At 44.1% G+C, this 9,502-nt stretch overlaps 1 pseudogene across 1 annotated transcript in view; it reads right to left on the reverse strand.

Moving 5' to 3' along the window:
- The window catches only part of LOC311226407, a 155,950-nt pseudogene extending 146,667 nt beyond the window's left edge, over window positions 1-9,283 (reverse strand). Inside the window, exons 1-2 of the transcript in view lie at window positions 9,056-9,283; window positions 7,556-7,816 (exon numbers count right to left, since the gene is read on the reverse strand). The product of the transcript in view is annotated as an uncharacterized misc_RNA (transcript). The remainder of the gene's footprint in view (window positions 1-7,555; window positions 7,817-9,055) is intronic.
- Between the last annotated feature and the right edge of the window lie 219 nt (window positions 9,284-9,502).

Genomic DNA, 9,502 nt, shown 5'->3' on the forward strand with positions numbered 1-9,502 from the left:
GGGCTCCGTGTCTGTGCCATGCGGTTATACTGTCGTATAGTTGTAGGCGATAAAGGCCTATATGTAGGTGTTACATCCCAATGTATATATTCCCCAGTGTGTGTCTCCATGTGTGTGTGTTCTCCATTTTTCTTTCCTCCCTCCAGCCATTGTTCCCTCCACCATTGGTACCTGCCAGGCCTGCCCTTCCATTACCCAGTACAGCACCGATTGGTGGATGGTTTTCCAGACTCCAACACTCAATCAACACCACCCAATCATGGATCACCACACACCTGTTAAAACATGGCTTCTCCCTTCAGTCTTTCTCTCTCTCTGGCATGAGGCTAGGCCTAGTGTTATTTTGTGGCATTGTATTTTGATAATATCCCTTTTTGTTTATAGGCCTTTGTAATAGTGAAAGTGCCTTTGTGATTGTATGGCCGCAGAGAGAGCATTGTTACCTATAGATTGTTTTGTTATGTTTCCATTTTGTTGTATGTATCATTAATGTGTTTTTCTTTCTTTCTCAGGAAGCACAGATGGGGTGAGCTGCCATTTCCTTTGGATATTGTTTTCTCCTGTTTTGGTTAGGTAAGAGTAGTTTAGGTAATGTAATTTCTTTTACCATAGATTAGATTGGGTTTATTTGGAGTATAGTGGTGTTTGTTTGTTGTTTTGGCCTGGGCTCACCCCTGAGCTACATGTGCTTCCTTTGCATCTCTCAATAAATATCATTGTTGTTTACAAACGTGGTCCATCTTTTCTGTCAACCAACTGTTATGTTACAGCCCTTTACCTTAGACACACAGGGGTCGTAACAGTAGGCTATGCTAATATTATATAATTTATATATGCTACCTAATACCGACATAAAAATAGATTGTATGCCTCTACAAATCATATTATACCAGGTAGCCAAATTGACGGAAAATCCGTTGCGACTTCAAAGGGAAATATGTCGTAGCGACGGAGAACTTTAATCCCTGTGAACATACAAGCACAAATCTGATACTATCTTCCTGGGTCAAAGTCTGACCCTCACGGTAAAAGACGCCTGTTGATAAACCTGGCTGACTGGAAGAGGGCTCATTTCTATTATTGACATCAAGTTTATAACCAGGTCATCGACTGGCAGTGACAGTCAGAAGACTATAAAAACCCTATTTTCCCCCCTCCATTACAGTGCAGCTCAAAATGTCTTTACACATGATTTTCTATTGTTTTTCATGGTGTTCTATTATAGGTAGTGGGGATGAGCCTGAATCCAAATATGAAATTGGGAAAGCACGGATAATGAGATGGACACATATATGAATATTATTATTCAGGAAAATAAATACATTTTTACATAGCTCGCCCTAGGCACACCATCTGTAGAACCGCCGTCAAAAGACTACCCGTAGGACATGTAGGACTGCCCTATCTCTTCGTTTGGACCCATGGAAATATTAGTAACCATATTTTGAAAGTTGTGCGTCAGAAGAGAGAAAGAAAAAGGCTGGCGCCTCGTATCTCGGCTGCTCCATGATGGGCAAGGTCTGCACTACATTTTCAAAAGCCTAGAGAAAGCTCGTCTTAAGCTTGTCTTAAATCATCCTGTTATTTAGCACCCAACAAAAAGGGTGCTAAATAGTACTAAATGTACTTATTTGGCTCGTAATCATCTACAGGCTGCGTGAAAAGAGATGACAAACGAAAAACTGGCAAAAAGGTCCATGTATACTATTATGTAAATACTTTTTTTTTCAGTTCAATGTCCCCCAGTTAGAGGGGGGGGCAACTTCAGACAATAAATGACACTTAGTTTAGTTATAAATAAAAAATAAGGTTGTTAATTTGATTACATCTGTTCCCATCTTGTATTGTACAATAATTGTTGCCCAAAAATTTTATCGAAAATAAAATTATAAAGAAAAGGTATAAACCGCACCCACTTCTGGTCTTATTTGTATGCACAATAGACAGTGGCACAAATTCATATTTGATACTGATGGGAAATGTATTTTCTGACCCATGTATCTAGTAGTACATCTACAGTATATCTATGTGATATGAGACCTGTGCTTGATTATACACTTTTATGTGGATCATTGTCTACATCATTATGATTTGCCTGTTGCCCTCTTCTGACATAATGGTCAAAGATATCAAGTGAAGTGAAGGCGTACAGCACTGTACGCACGTGAATGACAATTCACCAAGCAAAATACAAAGGCTTGAATCTGAGGAGATTCATGGAGATGAACTGAAATAGATATGGAATCTGATATTTTTATAGCATCAGTGAATAGTGTAAGCAGTGACTTTCACCTGGTTCCCTGGGCCTGCTCTGTTGTCATGGCCTGCACCAGCTGAAAACACACAACACAAACATTTAGAAGTACCGGGATAATATCTGTTACGCTATTGAACAATGTGCAATGAGACAGAGAGAGAGAGAGGGGGGATGTTAGGATTGGGGGTGCTGTGAGGGTGATAACGCAATTTGCAGACAGGGAAGAGAGGAGGCAGAGACAGCAGGATACGTGGAAATATATACAGACTTTACTGGGGCGACGAAACAATACAAAACAACACTGAAGGACACGGGAAAACAAAGTTGAACGAAAACGGAAAACATTAACTACTTACAAGACTTAAGAACATGACATAAGGAACGGAGAGGCACGACGGGCATGGGAACAAGGAGGAGTGAGGGTAGCAAGGAGGGTACATGAGACAATGACACCACGAAGAGGTGATGACAAATCCACACTTAAATACAAACACTAATTAACAACGATCAACACCTGGCAGGGCCACGTGAATATTAAAGGCAACCAACTTGTGTTCGGCTTTTCTCTGATTGGCCGCGACCCCCCGCCCCCACGCGCAGGCAAGCGGCAGCCGTCCCACGTCCCAAATGAAATCCAAGGAGCAAGCGCGGCAGCGCGGGCAACCAACTTGTGTACCAACCAACTTGTGTTCAGCTGCTGTTCCAACCAACTTGTGTTCAGCTGCGGTAGCAGTGGAGCGCTATGAAATGCGCTGAACTAGAAAGCGTAACGTTATTATGTTTCGCGTTTTTAACAACCAACTACCAGATTCACTCGTCACTGTACATCACGTCTGAAGTATAAACAAAGCCCATACAATTTTTTAGATGAATGATTGTGGATATAATATAGAAAGCGCAAAATACAATGGTGAGTGAGAAATATATCTCCAGTGATAAAACCCAGTGCTCTATGTCTATGATACACAGCGTGGATGGGCTTTCAGAGGGAGAGGCATGCATGTACATAATTTCACCATAATCAAATACAGACATAATTGTTTGGCTTGACGCAGCAGCGGCGCACGGAAGCCTGGGATAAACCACCGCGGCTGTCGCTTATCAATGCCTTCGCGACAGCCATATTATTAGACACTCACTGTACATCAGTGTGGAACTGTACGCTGTAACGTTATATGTTATTTCGCCCGTGGAGGCTGCTGAAGCGCCAGCGGGGCGACGCGGTGGTTTATCCCCGGCTTCCGTGCGCCGCCCGCGGCTTGACTCGGTTCAGCTCCAGCAGCAGCAGCGGCCGTTCCTCCGTTGTAGGAAGCCCTTCAATGACAGCGCTCTCATATTTTGCGAATGCATAAACTATATCTTAAATTATGGCTATGTGTCTAATATGGCTGTCGCTTATCAATGACTTCGCAACAGCCATATTAGACACATCGCCATAATTTAAGATATAGTTTATGCATTCGCAAATATGAGAGCTCTGTCATTGAAGTGGGTGGTGGCAGCTTACTAACAGTAGCGATTTTTATTGTTTTGTCATGACCAAACATAATCCCAACATAGATAGGAGGTGTACTGTATGTCAAATGTCGGTCATGTGGTGGAAGAGTTTAGTACAGTCACACAACAGAACACCAGTGTTTCTAGTAGATATGTTTATTAATATAAATAAACACCTCTGTCTGAACTGGTTCGACCAGCGCTTCTGCCGCGTCTCTCAGCGGAAAAGGGCGTGAGCTAGGGCGGTCACGTGGCCGTGTGGCCAATCAGAGAAACGCTGAACGAAAAGCTGAACACAAGTTGGTTGCCTTTAATATTCACGCGGCAGGGCCAGGCCAAAACACAGAATCAATAACACAACCTAGACACAAAAAGCAATGAATCATAAACACAACTAGACACAAAAGCAGTGACACACACAACAACCAGACAGGGAGAAGACATCACACAATGACAGGGATGGCCCAAGATAATAGATAATTCGAAATTAAATTAAATCTATTATCTTGAACCATAATAAGCACCATCAGGCTTTGGTCACTAGAGGGAGGTAGGGGACCAATGTCAGGAGGGAGGAAATGTCCACTGTCATTCTCATGCCCGGCCCAGCAAGGGCGGGCCTGGGGACGTAACAGGGGGGGGGGGGGAGAGAGATAACTTACCATTGGTTGTTCTGTTGGAGGAGTTCTTCCTGAAAAATGTCAGTCAATATAAAAAGATGTATCTTAGATACTGACATACTTTGGCAAAAAACAACAAAATAACTTCCCAACGCTATTATCTATTAGCTATTATCCAGTTTGCTTGAGCAAACTGGATTTGTTCATATTTGTTAGCCATTTCAACCATTTTGTTGTGCATGGAACATCCGTTTGCTGGGGAACTTTTCAGCTGGATCAGGCAAACTGGATACTTAATTGTATTAATGTTTCTATGGGCGATACATGCGTATATTGCCACTGGATCTCCACATTTTGGGCTCGGTTGAAGTTTTTTTTCTCTGAAGATTTATTTTTAAAGGAAATGAGAGGAGCTGATTTGATTGGCCACAATTGAGGCCAGCCCCAAACCCACCTGCTAATAATGCATTCCTCCTACTCCAAACCTTTTGATGCACTTTGCCAGGGATGCCTTTGCAATTTTTAGCGCCTTGAACTTACGACTGAGCTTGCATCTAGATTGACAAAAAATAGGGCCCCCTACAGCAGGTGGTCTTGTGATATCTCAGGCTATACTATTTAGGCATATGAAAGAATAATTTACCCCTGATTCATAATGAAAACATTTCCAGTAACATCTAGGTAATATGTTTTCACTTACCCATTTTTATACATCAAGTACACAAGCACTCCGACAAGCAGGAGACATGCGATGGATATCCCTGCGATGGATATCCCTGCGATGGCACCAGGCGACAAGGGACCAGACCCTGGTAAAGAACCTTCCCCATGCCAAGACAAAAATAAGAGAATTTAAGATTACAATGATTTTAAAAGATAATGTCATAATGTCGAAAATACACACTCATTTTGACAATTCACATGACGTTCTTCCTGTGCCCCAGTCAATATTTGTGAACGTGCACCTTTCTCTCCTAAATCTTTTGAGCAAACCCTTACATTTTTGTCCAAACACTTTGAATGCATCTAGCTTACAAAATAATTAGTAGCTTTTTCTTAAATGTTTATACTGACACTCTTTTCCCTCACACATCAGAGAAATAGCCTATATGTGGCTGGGCCATATCGAGAAAAATAAATATCACAATAAACAGATTTTCTTCTACATCAACATAATCTATATCTGCTTAGGTATAGAAGATCCCATGATAAGTCACTTGATGTTTGTTGTACTGATAATTTTCACATGGCAGCCATTTTGCCCTTATGTCTTGCTCAGGTTGGGATTTGCAAAATGGTCGCCGTGTGAATATGGTCAATTGGACTGTATGGTTCATTTGCATCCTGATGTCTTATGTCACACATTAAAATGAATGCTGACTGTAATGGAGATGTTGGCCCTGGAGTGTCATGAAAATTATTCCTGACAACACTGGTCACATACATAAATGAGGATGTTTGCATGGAACTGGAAAGTGTGATTTGCATTTGACCTTCTCAGATATTTCATAAATTTTGTGAGAAATGTACTTAATATTTGGGTTTTATTGTTGATTTAAACAAATGTGTTTGTCACAATTCACACAATATCAAAAACTCAAGGTCCGAGGGCGGCCAGGTGGCGTAACAGAGATTGCGTTCGTCACCAAACCCCGGAGCGGCTGGATTCGCCTGTTCGAATCCAGCTCACAGCTCCAGGGTTGTCACCAGCTTGGCTGGCCGTTCACACTAATACAATTTGCAGTATTAGAGGGTGGGAGAAGCTGGCGGGGTGGGTCCGGGTCGTTGTAAACAGCGACTCCTACAGTTCGGTCGGGGCGCCTGCTAAGCGCGGATAGGATCTAAGTGGGATAGTGTGATCCTTCCACACGCTGTCGCTACGCCCTCTCAGTGAGAATCCGCACTGCCAGGTGAAAAGAAGCGGTTGATTGGCTGGACGTGTGTCGGTGGAGGCACGTGGTAGCCTCCACTCTCCCAGACCGACTGTGGGGGGTAAGTGCGCAGCGACCAGGAAGGGGATTGGGAATTGGCATAACGACTAACATTGGAATGGGAGAAAATCGGAAGAAAATGGAGGAAAAAAAAAGAAAAAAAAAAAAAACTCAAGGTCCGAACACACTGATAGACATAAGCGATAATGATATATTGCCTAGTGTAACATATTAGGGTTCTTATGATCTATAAGAATACTCCGGAGACAGATACATGCTGTATAGCTGGTTTAATGGGTCTCGACTGCACGTAATCCAGGGCATGATAATAGTGGCCAGTAGATGGTGCTGACACTCTAGCTATAGGCTTGGATATGTAATATCCAATACATTACACTCCTTCCCTGTAAATATAAACTCGTACTGTTTCGTTTTTCTTTTCCTTTGTTATCCCCATAATCAAAATCACTTCAACAATTACTGGCATAACTTAATACGTTATAACAACACCCGTATCTTTAAAGTGCCTTTTGTTCTATTAAAACATTCCCAGAACATAACATCACTAATACGAAAGAACATTCGTTTCTCTTTAACAGCTTGAGTCTCATCTAATCATTCTTGAACCATGCTGGTGTCCTGTGCGCTCTTTGCGGGTACCGGCTCAGGGTAGGACTGCTTGCTTTAACAGGTGTCGGCAGAGTGTCTCTGGGTTGATCTGTACTCTGCGATGGTTTATGCTGTGTTGGGCTTTGCTGCAGCTGCTGCGGTGGTGGTGGCGGTTCAGGGCTGTCATTTGCAGGCCTCCTCGGAGTGTGAGCTGGTCCTGGTGTGGACTCCCTGGTGATCTGAGTCTCTTTAGTGGTTGGTCTGACAGACGGCTCTGTGCAATCCAGAGTCTGTGTCACATTTTCACTGGTGTGTTGGTATGGTGTTTCTTCTCTGGAGAACAGTAAGTGGTCAATATGGACTGAGCGCTGTCTCCCTCCATCGTCGATCAGGTACCTGACTGGTCCGAGGCGCTTTACCACTGTTGCTCTTAACCACTTTTCCTTTCCCTCACAGAAGTTTTTTACATGCACTTGGTCACCTGGCTGTAGGTCTCTCAGCTTTGTTGTTGTTTTGTCATGGTAGGTCTTTTGCTTTAGTTGTTTCTCTTCAACTGTTCTCGCCAGGCTTGGTTTGAGTAGACTGAATCTGGTTCTCAGTTGACGTTTTAAGAACAGCTCCGCTGGTGTGACTCCTGTCACCGAGTGCGGTGTGCTCCTGTACATCAACAGGAAGTTTGCCAGTCTGTGTTGTAGTGACAGTTTGGTCTGCAGAACCTCTTCTCCAATAACCTGTTTCATGAGTGCTGCTTTAACGGTTCGTACGGACCTCTCCGCTGCCCCGTTCGAGGCGGGGTGGTATGCTGGCACCATCTGTTTGATACCGTTGCTCCTCAGAAACTGCTTGAACTCACAGGATGTAAATTGTGGTCCATTATCTGAAACCACTTCTTCTGGTAGGCCCTGAGAAGCAAATATGTTCCGGAGCACGTCAATGGTCTTCACTGCTGTAGTGGTTGTCATGGGAACAACTTCGAGCCATTTTGAGTGACTGTCAACGAGTACCAGGAAGTACTGTTTGTCTCTCTCACAGAAGTCTATGTGTATCCTCTGCCATACACGGGCTGGCCACTGCCAACAGTGCAGCGGGGCTGCGGCGGGCAGTGTTCTCTCTGACTGACACGCTCCACTGTGCTGTATTGTTTTCTCAATGTCATTATCCATGTGGGGCCACCACACATACGATCTTGCGAATGCTTTCATACGGCAGATCCCCGGGTGTCCAGTGTGTAGATCACTCAGTAGTTTGGCTCTGTGCGCTGCAGGAACAATAACTCTCCTGCCCCACAGAACACATCCTTGCTCTTCAGATAGCTCTGTCCTCCTAATGAAGAACGGTCTGAGAGCCTCATCCTCAATGTGGTCTGGCCAACCATTTAAAGTGATCTCTCTGACTTTGCTCAGCACTGGATCTTTGCGAGTGCTCCGTGCTATGTCGCTTGCATGCACAGGGAGGTCATCTACTGCTGAGAAGTAGAAGATGTTTTTATCTTCAGCCGTTTTGTCCTTGTCACGTCTCGGCAGCCTGGATAACGCATCAGCGTTGGCATGATCGGCAGATCTGCGATATTCAATGTCATAATTATACGCCATGAGTATCAGTGCCCACCGCTGCATTCTCTGAGCAGCCAGGGTAGGAATGTCTGACTTTGGGCTAAGGATCACCAAGAGCGGCTTGTGATCCGTGATCAGGGTGAACTTTCTTCCATAGAGGTATTTATGAAATTTCTTCACTCCGAAAATGATGGCTAGAGCCTCTTTCTCAATTTGCGCATAATTACGCTCTGCATCCGTGAGGGTGCGTGACGCAAATGCAATGGGCTTTTCTTCTCCATTTTCCATGATGTGCGATATCACCGCACCTACCCCGTAGGGTGATGCATCGCATGCTAGCCTCATTGGCTTCTTGGTGTCATAATGTACAACCGCTGTGCTCTCTAACAGCTGGTGTGTCGCCTTTTTGAACACTTGGTCACATTCCACTGTCCACTTCCAAGGTCTGTCCTTCTTCAGTAGCGCATACAGTGGTTGTAACAGAGAAGACAGGTTCTTTATGAACCTCCCATAGTAGTTCAATAATCCAATGAATGAACGGAGTTCCGATTCATTTGTGGGGCTTGGAGCATTCATTATCGCTTCCACCTTCTCTTTGGTGGGGTGGAGTCCTTCGCTGTCCACCATGTGCCCTAAATACTCCACTCTGCTCTCCATGAATTTGCACTTGGCACGTTTCACTCTGACGCCATATCTCCGCAGACGACTCAGGACCTCGTCCAGCATTTTCAAGTGGTCCTCTTTAGACTCCGCTGTGATGAGAATGTCATCCAGAAAACATGTCACGTGGTCTAGCCCTTGCAGGATTTGATCCATCACTCCCTGGAAGATGGATGGCGCGCTGGAGACTCCATATGAGAGACGGTGATACACATACAGTCCCCGGTGTGTGTTCACCGTGAGATATTTTTCAGAGTCTTTATCCAGTTCTAACTGCTGATATGCATGTGACAAGTCCAATTTGGTGAACAACTTTCCTCCAGCCAATGTTGCGAACAGATCCTCTGTGTTCGGTAGTGGGTATGTTTCTTCATC

This window comes from Notolepis coatsorum (assembly GCF_963971535.1).
Source record: "Notolepis coatsorum genome assembly, chromosome: 4".
NCBI classification, from domain to species: domain Eukaryota; kingdom Metazoa; phylum Chordata; class Actinopteri; order Aulopiformes; family Paralepididae; genus Notolepis; species Notolepis coatsorum.